Below are 12,399 nucleotides of genomic sequence, written 5' to 3'. Positions count from 1 at the left end.
GATAAAGACAGGAGAGAGAATAAGGGAGAGAGACATGGGTTCGAAACTAAATTACACAGCTTTGATGAAAAAAGGAAAAAATACTAAATATAGACAAATATACAGGAAAACTGATACCACATCCCTCCCCCCTCTCCCCCAATCACTCTCATGTCACCACTGAGGTTTCAGGGCAGCCCTGGGAAAGTCCAGGCTGGATGCCTGGGGTCAGCAGCAGTCAGGAGCTGGAGGCAGGAACACACAGATTCAGGCTGGTGTGGATCAGGACCACAGGCAGAAGAACAGACAGAATCGTCCCAGGATGCTGAAGCAAAAAGGGAGAGGTGAAGAAGGGGAAGCAGGAATGGGGTTTGATGCTTGTGATCCCTTAAATTTATACTGAGTATGATGTGTATGGATTGGAATACTCTGGTCAATTTTGGCCATCTATCTTGTCTGCTCCTCCCCAAAGGAGGGTTTCAGGCTTGACCTCTTTACTCCTTTTCTCCTTCTGGGGGGCAAAATGTTCCTCAGAACAAGTAGTGTCCTTGGTTCTCCATACCAGTCTCTAGCGATAACTATAAACATTGAGTGTTATCAGTCCCAGAAGGAGACAGTGACTGAGAAACTGGCTGATAATTTCAGCAAGTGCAGCTACTTAGGAGAGACTTAGCTGAAAGCAAAATTGCAAGAGAGAAAATTATCTCTATCTTGGACCAAACTAGGACACAGGTACATGCTTGGCACATGCTTCTCAAAAGCCAGGCACGCACAGCTCACACGCCTGGAACATGCCGTGCACACACTGGGCATGTGCTTGGCACACACAGCTCACATGCCTGGCACACGGTTGGCACATACATCTCACATGCCTGGCACGAGCTTCTCGCACACATCTCAGGCACTGGGTACATGCCTGGTGCATGCGTCTCACATGCTTGGCACATGCTTTTCACACGCCTCTCACGCACGTGGGACAAACCTGGAACACTCCTGGCACACAAACCTTACACACCTGGCGCATGCCTGGTACATGCATCTCACACAGTTGGCACATGCCGCTCACACACCTGTCAGTGACCTGGATGGAGGGGAGTGACACACGGGAGTGAAATAAAACTGAGGGAAGGTTACAGGGGGGACATGGGTGGGGACAGGGGATGAGACAAGGGGGAAGAGACAATGTGACAGGAGGAGGGAGATAGAGGTGACACACAGAGGGGATGAGACATGGAGTTGACAGGGGAGTGAGATGGGGTGGACACAAGACGGGGCGGGCACACGGGGGGTGCCATAGTTGGAGGAGGAACTCAAGCAGCAGGGGCTGCAGCCTAGGGGAGGGGCGGAGCGCAGAGGGCTCCATGTTCCCTCCCATCGCCTGCCAGGAGCCCGCCCTCTCTTTCGCCCGCCCCTTGCTTCGCTGCTGCTGCTTCCCTGCACTCCTTTCCCGAGAGCTCGGTACCCATGGGAATCCACATCCATCAGGTGCTGGGCAGAGCCCTGGAGCCCCCTCCTGAGTCGACCCTGCTGCAGGGTCCCATCACCTCCCAGTACCTGCAGAGGGGGCACAGCCCAGGCCGGTAAGGAGGGGGGGCGATGCTCTGGCAGTCACCAGTTTGGGGGTCCCGTCTGCGGGGCGGGGGGTGTGGGTGCAGCCCTGGGGTGGTGGACCCACAGCTTCCAAAAAGCACTGCACTATACCAAGGCAGTTTAAAACTTGAATAGTGAGTTTATAGATTAGATATTAGGAGAAAATTCTTTAGAATGAGGGCTGTAAGGCACAGGAATAGTTTGTCCACAGGAGCTGCGGATGCCCTCTCCCCAGAAGTGATCAGCTCCAGGTTGGAGGGGGCCTTGATCAATCTGATCTAGTGGGAGGTGTTCCTGCCCATGCAATTAGACGATCTTTAAGGTCCCTTCAAGCCATTCTATGATTCTATTATTGTTTAACTGGTTTCTCTGTCCCATTTGGAGTGGCAATGCTCAAAAATGTCACTATGCATGCTCAAAGAGTCAGGGGATTTTTGTTAGCAGGGGTCCCTCTAGCCTAATGGGTCTGTATTTCAGTACGGTAATAGTCCATTAACATTTTAATACAATGAATATAATTACTCGGTGTTTTTCTACCAACAGCGTTCAAAGCTGTGACCAAGATAAATTGTGGGAAGCTGTGGGGATTGCTCCTTCCCATCTCTGCCATCTCTTGCAGGTATCTTGCAGGCCTGTCTCAAGGCCAGGCTGTTGCCTACTTGGGATGTTTTTTCCCAAGAATTAGAACTTGGTTTTGTCTACTTCTTACTTGTTCACTGCTATGTGAGCCCTATTATTCTTCTGTGTCTTTTCCCCCAAATCTTTACTTCTTTCCATTACTAAATGCCATCAGTGCTGTGTGGTCTGTGCTCCCCTCTTCACTGGCTCCTGCTGCCCTGTCACTTGTTTGGGGGGGATCCTTGTCTCCCCTCTGTCCCCCTGGAACCGGGCTGGCCTGGCTCTGCCTGCTGCCCAGAGGTGCCTGCCTCTCCTGTCCCTGAGCTGGGCTCACCTGGCTGCCAGGCTGGGCTTGGCTCTCCCTGAATGCTGACAGAGCTCTCCTCATTCCCAACATGGGCCCAGCTCTCCCTGCTTCTGGGCTGGGCTCTCCATGCTCCCAGGCTGGGCTCAGCTCTTCCCGCTCCTGCCTCGGCTCCAGGCCTCCCCGCACCCCGCTGCAGCTCTCCCTGCTCCCTAAAAGGGCCACCTCTCCCCGCTCCTTGGCCAGGCCAAGCCCAAGGGTGGTTGAGTACAGGCTGAGCCGCTTCCCCATGTCCTGCAGCAGCCCGGCTGCCCGCTGCCGGTACCAGAGCTCCCTGCCAGGGTCCAGCCTGGGGCGGCGCCAGGGGCTGTGGTCCAGCTGCTGGTGGCTGAAGTCCCAGCGCTGGCCCACCGTGCCACCAGCCCTGCCACCCTCCCAGGCCTCCATGACCATTTGCACCCAGGCAGGGACACAGGGACACCCTGAGGGCCACTGGCTCCACTGGAGTGCCAGAGGTTTATTTTGCAATGGATATAATGAAAGGGAAACCTGAGGTAGAAGTATTGCTCAAATCTAAATGGAATGAGACTATTACATTGACAATGATGATTGATACAGGAGCAGATGTCACAATAATTTCTCAGCAGCATTGGCCCTCAACATGGCCCACGGTACCGTCCCCCGCAAGTATTATGGGGGTGGGAGGAACGCAGGAGACTAGGATTAGTAAAGATACAGTTGCTTTGCAATTTACTAACGGATCTCAAGTGTCAGTTAGACTGTATGTTATGCGTGCACCTATTATGTTAATAGGGAGAGATGTACTCAGTCAGCTGAATGCTAGGCTCGTAACACAGCCTTTTTAGTAGCGGTCACTGAGGAGCAGCCCATCCTAAAAATCAAGTGGTCTACCGACAATCCTGTCTGGATAGATCAGTGGCCGCTAACTAATGAACGGCTGCAGCATGTGAAGGAATTGGTACAAGAACAACTCCTGGCTGGACATATTGTACCATCTACCTCACCATGGAATACGCCTATATTTACAATTCCTAAAAAATCTGGAAAGTGTCGTTTACTGCATGACTTGCGTGCTATCAATGCAGTCATGGAGGATATGGGAGCGTTACAGCCTGGACTACCGTCCCCAGTAATGTTACCAGAAAATTGGGATCTGTTGGTAGTAGATTTAAAAGATTGTTTCTTTACAATTCCTTTACATCCAGATGATGCTGAACGTTTTGCTTTTTCAGTTCCTTCTGTTAATAAGGCTGAGCCGGCACAAAGATATCACTGGGTTGTACTACCGCAGGGAATGAAGAACTCCCCAACAATGTGTCAGAATTATGTTGCCTGGGCCCTACAGCCTTTACGATTGCAATTTCCTGAGTTGATTATCTATCATTATATGGATGACATTTTAACATCATGGTATGTGTAATTAACACATGGTATGTGTAATTGGAATACAAAGCCACCTGCTTGATAAGATGGTGTAAACAAGGCTTCTCTATATAAAGTGAGTGCAAGTTGTTAATAAACGATTTCATACAATCATATTGATGTGCACATGGAATCCTTAAGCCTCCGCAGACTGTTTTCCCACACTCTGTCCCCTCCTCAAGGTCATTGATAAAGATGTTGAACAGGACTGGACCCAGCACTGATCCCTCTGGGGGACCCCAGTAGTTTCAGGTCTCCAGCTGGACTCTGCACCATTGATCACCACTCTTTGTTCTCTATTGTGTGGCCAGTTCTTAATCCATCTCACTCTCCATTCTTCTATCCCACACTTCTTGAGCTTGCTCATGAGGATGTTGTGGGACACTGTGTCAAAAACCTTGGTAAGTCAGCTTTGCAAACTCCTGAAAAAAATCCTCATTAGCATTTTGAAAGGGTTTGCTGGAGAGCAAGGAGACAGATCAGGGTCTGCATATGGCCTAGGGCCTTCAAACAACAGAGATAAGGACTGGAGAAAGAAGTGAAAGGAGGTCTACTCTGGTTGTTCAACCTGATATGTCTCTACCATGCTTCATAAATGAAACAGGCCTATATAATGAAGGCCTATGTTGGTGGCTTTGGGAGTTTCACTGACATCAGCCCTCCCACACTGGTTGGCCCAATGCTGGATCCAGGCCTCGTGACTGTAACTGTAACTCCAAGGTTACAGTTCTGCTGAACCTCCTCCTTGCATCTCCACAGAAAGAAAACTCTATCATTTCATCATAACTGAACCCAAGATGGCCTCCAACCATCACATCACCCACAAGTCCTTCTCTGTTTACGAGCAGCAGGTCACATGAGGTGTATTCTTCAGATGGTTCCCTCAGCAGCTATGTTAGAAAGATCTGTTCCACCCACTCCAGGAACCTCCAGGACTGTTCCCTCTCTGCTGTACTTTATTTCCAGCAGACATTTGCAAAGGTGAAATTTCCCATGAGAACAAGGTCTTAGCTATTCTAAGAATGCTTCATTTGCCTCTCCATCCTTGTTGGATGCTCTAGACTCCCAACATGGTATCTGCCTTGTTGCCTTTCCCTCTGATTCTTTTCCATTAATATTCCACCAGTCCTCACCATCATTAAGCTCTGGGCAATCAAAACTCTCCCTAACACACAGGACCACCCCAGTGCCTCTCCTGCCTGGCCTATTGCTACAAGTGGTACAAACTACTGAAGGAGGAGAATGGAGCCAGTTTGCAGAGCTGGAAGCCATCCAGCTGGCTGTAGACACTGGGGAAGGAGAAAAGGGGACAGTGCTCCATCTCTGTAATGACCCATGGATGGTGGCAAATGCCCCATGGGGATGGGTACAGTAAATGGGAGCAGAGCAAGTGGCAGCTTCTGGGCTGCTTCAGCCTGGAAAGATGTTGTGTCCCATCTCCGGAACTTGGTTGTAAAAGTACATACCATAAATGCTCACATAGCCAAGATTTAGGCTAGTGAAGAACACACAAAGAACCAGCAGGTGGGTCAGTTAAAAAAGTTAGCAAGGCTCAGGTGGGTCTGATTTTGGCCTCATGAACCCATCAAGGAATAGGCTAAGCACACAGATGGCCTTGTGATGGAGGGGTGGACCTGAGCATGGACACTCTTGCACAGGTGATCCATGAACATGAAATGTGCTGCAATCAAGTAAGTGAAGCTAATCCCTAGAAAATGCACAGAGGTAGTTGTTTGACCCTGAACAAGACCCTAAACCACAACCAGATCCATATTGTTTCCCCAAAACAGGACTGTAGAGGTTTCAGCATCACAACGATAGTCAAAATCTTCAAAAATTCAACCATTGTAGGGAACGCACAGAGAATGAGAAGATGAGGAATGATGACTCCTTATTAAAGGAGAAAAGGTAATTAACAAAAATGTCCCGGAGATGGCAACCAAAGAACAGCTGTATCTCCTCTTGGAGCACTGTATTACCTTCATTGCGCTGCTAGTGCTCATCGCCCTAAGGGTGAGGCTTGAGTGGTGCAGCCAGCTAAGACACAGTACTGCAATGCCGAGGCCTCGGGTTCGAGACTCCTCAGAGCCTCACCCTTAGGGCGATGAGCGCTAGTAGCGCAACAAAGGTAATACAGTGCTCCAAGAGCAACTGACTTATCTGCAAACCGTGCTCAGGACTGAGCTAATCCTGTGCTTCAGGACTCACCTTTTATTGGCCCTCTGGTCCTGCTCATGCGCAGTGGGGGCCCGCCCTAATTACACACAGGTGGGCTTGACACAAGCTCATGCCCACTCCCTGGCAATTAGGGGCACCTGGTTGCCTTGTTACACTACAGTGGTTTAGTCCCAGAAAGACACTAAGCACCACACAGCCACTCACTCACCTTGCCCCACAACCGTGGGCTGGAAAGATTAATGGATTGAAATAGAAATAGTTTATTTAATGAAGTAATGCATAATTACATATTAATATTATTATTGATTCTAACAGTAATGTGAATAATCATCTGACTAAAAAATTCAGTTATTGGGAAAAATTATCTGCTTTATTTTTCTTGGCTTACAAAAAAGAAAACTCCTGCAGTGCCTGAGAGCAGCAGCTCTCTAATGGAGATGGGTTGGGAGCTGGTGCAAAGGAGCTGTAACATCCAGCTGCAGCCTGAAGGGGAGAAGTCTCAGGAAAATCACACAGGTCTCAGGAGGGACAGGAACAATTTGCCACCGCAACCTTGTCACTTCTGGCTGGCAGCTGGCACTCGTTCAGCAACTCCAGGTTGAGGCAGTACAGCCTCGGACTGTCAGCACCGAATGTTACAGTTGTACAGATGTACAGATGTACATACATACAGTTGTACAGATGTTACAGTTCTTTCCAAATCTAAATGGCCACCAAACTGGCCCTTGGTGCCTACCCCGTCAACACTGGCGGGAATAGGTGGCACGGGTACCAGTTTTCAAAGTCAATTTCATGTGCAAATCAAAAGCCCCCAAGGGCAAACAGCGACAGTTAAACCATTTGTCTGTCCGGTCCGAATTAATCTTTGGGGTCGAGATGCTCTATCACAATGGGCAATGCGACTAGAGACTCCTTTTTAGTAATGGCCACTGATGTAAGGCACAGAGTACCCAAGATTACATGGAAAACAGAAGACCCTGTATGGGTCAATCAGTGACCATTACTGGAGGAGAAACTCTGTGCTTTGAAAACCTTAGTTCAAGAACAGCTCCAAAAAGGGCATATAGTGCCTACTTTTAGCCCCTGGAATACCCTATTTTTGTTATACAGAAAAAGAATGGCACTTGGCGTCTGTTACATGATCTTAGACGAGTTAATGCTGTCATGGAACCAATGGGTGCATTACAACCAGGTTTACCGTCACCAACAATGATACCTTGGGAGTGGTCAATGATTGTTATTAATCTTAAGGATTGCTTTTTTAATATCCCGCTGCATCCGTCAGACGCTCCTAAATTTGCTTTTTCAGTACCTGCTGTTAATATGACAGAACCTCTCTCTAGATATCGTTGGACGGTTCTCCCACAAGGAATGAAAAATAGCCCTACCATATGTCAATGGTATGTTGCTCAGGTATTAGCTCCATTACGGGAACAATTTCCCCGAGCCTTGATTTATCACTATATGGATGATATTTTAATCGCTGCTGAAAAAGAGGTAGAATTGTCATTGTTATTCGAAAAAATGACAACTACTTTAAATCAAGCAGGTTTAAAAATATCCCCACACTTTCCTGAATTTGGTCGACAAAAATTTATCCATGTTTCCATTGATACCTTTTCAGGTGCTATTTATGCATCCTGTCATACAGGAGAGACAGCAAAAGACGTTAAACGTCACTTTTTAAAGGTATTTGCCTCGTTGAGAATTTCTAAGCAGATAAAAACAGAAAATGAGCCCTGCTGCAGACACCACAGTAGAGACAAAAAAAAAAAAAAAAAAAAAAAAAAGTGTGTGTGTGCCTTTGCTGTTTATAGGCTTGGAATTTTGTCTCTAAACAATTTTATTAGGGTTTTTTGGGTTTCAATTTGGCAACCATGGAGGAAACTAGGATTCCACCGTGCTGTGATCCGGGAGGGGTCTGGGGACGCTTTTGGGGCCCCCCGACCAATTTTTGTCAGATAAGCCTCCTCTACCCCCTTGGTTCTATGTGCCAGTGGACATCTGAACTTCCTCATACTAAAAAGTTGTTTAAGTCCTTCCACTGCAGTGTGAAATGTGCTTTTCGTATTGTATTGATAACAGGCTTTTGTTAATGTTGTAATTCATGTGATCGTTTATATGTTGACTATGGGATCCCTCGTCTATATGTTGATTGTGCTATTCTGTTGCACTGCTAAGCAGATGAACTTAACTTTTGGTATTTTAAAACAAATGCTAAAAGATGTTAATAGTGTCAGACATGCAGTTTTACAATATTGTGCTGCCACTGACTTTTTATTGTTAGCTTTTAGGTTATGCTTGTGTTTCCACAGATCAAGGACCTAGATGGATTCCAGTGAAAAACGTTCGACCCTACAGGCTACGAGCCGCACAGGACTAATATTTCTTGTTATTACTGTTTCACCTGTAGTAACTTTTACTCTGCCTAAAGAAAATGTGTGGCTCACTTTAGCAAACACCACAGGTCTGCAATCACTATGCATAGCAACAGCTACGCCGCAGAACCCCTTCTCTACATGCTTGGTGGGAATTCCCGTGGACACCTGGCCGATCCCTGAAGCTATGAAATCAATAATGAACGGAACGCATTGCGTTGATTCCTGGGATGGTTGGGTACCATATCTCACTCAAGCTTCTCTGGAACCGCAGGAAATTGAACTGTTAGGGTCCATAGAAATGGATTTTTGCCTTAGGTTTAATTATACAGGAAAAAATAAGACCGAAGCGTGGGATGTTTCCCCAATACATCCCGTTTTTACTAATGCATCCCTTTGGTGTAATTATACGTCTAAAAATGTGTCTAAATCCACTAACAAACCTTTATTGCTTCCCCCGGGCTTGTTTTTTATTTGTGGAGATAGAGCATGGCCTGCGATTCCTTCACACATTCATGGAGGACCCTGCTCAATAGGCAGATTGACTTTGTTGGCCCCTAACGATAGTACAATTATACAATGGCGAAAGAAATATCGACACAAAAGACAGACACATGCTTTTACCAATGACTGTCGAGATGATGTTGAATTTTGGAATGTACCTCAGGTTATATTTTCTTCTATTTTAGCACCTGGAGTCGCCAGCGCTCAAGCGTTAACAACACTTAGGAAGTTGGGATGCTGGCTGGCAAAGCAGAATAATGCTACTAGTGCAGCTTTAACTGATTTATTAATGGATATAGATAGTGTTAGACATGCTACTTTGCAGAACCGCGCTGCTATAGATTTTTTGCTTTTAGCTCATGGGCATGGGTGTGAAGATTTTAATGGAATGTGTTGTATGAATCTTTCTGATCACTCTCAATCTATACATGCTGCAATACAATCGCTTAAAGAAGGGGTTGCACATTTGCAATCACAGGATAATTGGGACTGGTTTGATAAACTTTTTTCAGGATGGGGTTTAACTGGATGGTTGCGAAGTTTGGTTAAGACTGTTTGTTATGCTTTATTTGCTTTTTTACTTTTTCTAACCTTGCTACCCTGTATTTTTCAATGCTTTCAACGGATGCTCGATCGTGCCATGAAACGAGTTTATCTTGTCCAATCGGAAGGGGGAATTGAGGCAGTACAGCCTCGGACTGTCAGCACCAAACAATTGCTGATAGAACAATTTCAACATAAGCCTTGGGCTATGTGCAAGGACAGTGCTGCTTAAAGCATATTTTGTAACTGCAAGGAACAGTACGTTAGGACACTCGAAGGTTAAGGAGTAAGCAAGATGATTAGATTAAGGGACTCGGCACGATAGCAACATTCGCGAAGAAACTCGAATGTGTAAAAGATAAGCTTTGTTAGTTAATTGTTGCTAAAGGTTTTGTAGCCAATCAAGTTAAAACATGTGTAACGAGATGTAGAAATCACCAATCAGCAATATGTATACGTGGCATTAGCTCTTAGATTAGTGTATAAATATCGCCTTCTGATTCAATAAAGTCGGACATTTGTTTGCATCAAACAGGTCTCCGTCTCGCACTGCGACACCAGGTGGCACTGTAAAGCCAATTCTACACACACCCCCCCCCCCCCCCCCCCATCCCCCCTCCCCCCCCCCCCCCGAGAGGAATACCCCTATAATAGTGCCTGGTGGGACAGCCTGACCTTTTATTGGCCTCATCTGGAGACTATTTTCATTTGGATTACCTGACCCCCACCTCCCCCTTTCCCTTCTTCACTTGCAGAGCCTCTGGGCATACCCAGTGCGGCAGGGCCAGGGCTGGTGGAAAATTCTGGTTTAGTTCGCTTCTGGCGCTCGAAGTGGTCACTTCTGTCCCGTCCCCACCTCCCAAGCTGCGTGGCTCAAGATGGCCGGCGCAAGCCACATCAGAAGGAGGTGGGGGGGAGGGCAGCAGGTTGCATCGGAAGTTCACTGGAATTTTGAGCAAGCTGTACAATTATCTTTTCTCCCGTGGGGGGACACGGATTGTAATCCATCCCTAACTGATATAAACCTGGTAGTGGCTGGTCTTCTAAGTTTACAGTGGCTACCGCAGCAATTTTTTTTTTTTTTCTCTGCCTGGTAACGCTGCAAGCAAGTAATTACTGTAAGCCACGGTTTCGCTAACTTACGAGCTGTTTTATCGTCGTTTATTACCTTATGCCATAAAATATCCTCGAAATTTTTCAATTCTTTCTCATCAAACAACTTTGCAGGGTCAGTAAAAGACTGGTATGTGCGGGCATATTCTACAAGCGCCGCCGGGTCTTTTTTAAGGTCTAAGTGTTTTACAGCACGTTTCTTTAAGAAGCTAATAAAAAGGTCTAGGCCTACTTCATTCTCCGTTTTTTGTGTACTAAACCTTTATTATCTTGGTGCAGCCTTAATCCAAGCCTTTTATGAGCTTTTTGTAAGAGCCTTTTGCGGGCTTTTTTCTGAGCCTTTTGCGGGCTTTTGCAACTTTTTACGACTGAAAGCCCTTCTCCAGCAGCGAGCGAAATTCATTCGTTTTTCACTCAGGCACAATTCGCCTCCCTGTGCCTGCGTCGAGACGAATTTATTGCCCTCCGTTCCCAGCAAAATCATTTGGTCTCAGTGGTTTTACTTGCCAAACTGGATTGCTGCTTATCGATGGTTTGGTCCTCCACAAGGTTTCCCTGGCGAAAATCGGTCTTCCGCGGCGTGTGCCTATCAATTTCAGAATTTTTCAAACTTTTTTCAAAACTCTTTAGACTTTTTGATTGTTCAGGGCCTTTTCACCTTTCAGGCGCCAATTTTTGGGAAACGGTGAGGGAAAAATAATGCAACCAATATGGTTGATAAAAAGGCTTCAACTTTATTGCGCAGAAACTTTTTGTTATATAGTGTTTCTGTGACCACACCCCCATCACCAAACATCAAAATAATGTTTTATTGGATACCCGGTGTGCTTACCTGTAGCACAGCAAATCCCTGGTGCAGGTAGCACAGGATTGCGGGCCAATCTCATTGGTCCCTCAAACATGGGGTTGGGCACGGCAAAGGGGTCACACCCCCTACATTTTCGGGAACATTCAAGAGCATTCTACGACAAGGGCTGGCTTTGAAGTAAAGGAAGGTTTCTCAGGATTTAGCAATTTGGGGCTTGCAAAGCTGCAGGGGTGGAGATGACACAAGCTAACTGGCAGATGTGCTTGAGTGTCTTGATGAGGAGCAAGTTTTGAGGTTTTCCTCCATTTTTTCAGATGATGCCCCTTGGTTCTCCCCCTCCCATCATGCACAACCAGGAAGGACCTGGCTCCATTTCTTGCTGATACCAAATGAGTTATCACAGAATCATAGAATATGCTGGGTGGGAAGGGACACATAAGGATGATCAAGTCCAACTCCTGTCCTGCCAACAAACTCCATTCAAACACTTCTTGGACTCAGTCAGGAGTCATTGCTTAGAAGCAACGAAGTTGTTCCATCGCTCAACTGCCCTTTGTGGAAAAACCTTTCCCTGATATCTAACCTAAACCTCCTCTGCTTAATTTTATAGCCTTCCTATCATTTTTGCAAGTCCTCTCATTGGTCACAGGAGTGAAGAAATCAGAACCAGACTCATCTCTTCCCTTCGTGAGGATCCATAGACTGCAATGGGGTCTCCCCTCAGCCTCCTTTTCTCCCAAATGAACAATCCAAGTGACTTCAGCTGCTCCTCATAAGTCATCCCTTCCAGACCCTTCCCCATCCTTGTTGCTCTCCTTTGGACACTCTCCAACACCTTGATTCCTTTTCTATACTGGGGTGCCCAAACAGCACACAGTACTCACAGTGAGGCCATACCAGTGCAGAGTAGAGCAGGACAGTCACCTCCCTGGGCTGGCTAG

Source organism: Calypte anna, chromosome W (genome assembly GCF_003957555.1).
Source record: "Calypte anna isolate BGI_N300 chromosome W, bCalAnn1_v1.p, whole genome shotgun sequence".
In the NCBI taxonomy this organism is placed as follows: Eukaryota; Metazoa; Chordata; class Aves; order Apodiformes; family Trochilidae; genus Calypte; species Calypte anna.
Note: the sequence above shows the minus strand (reverse complement) of the source record.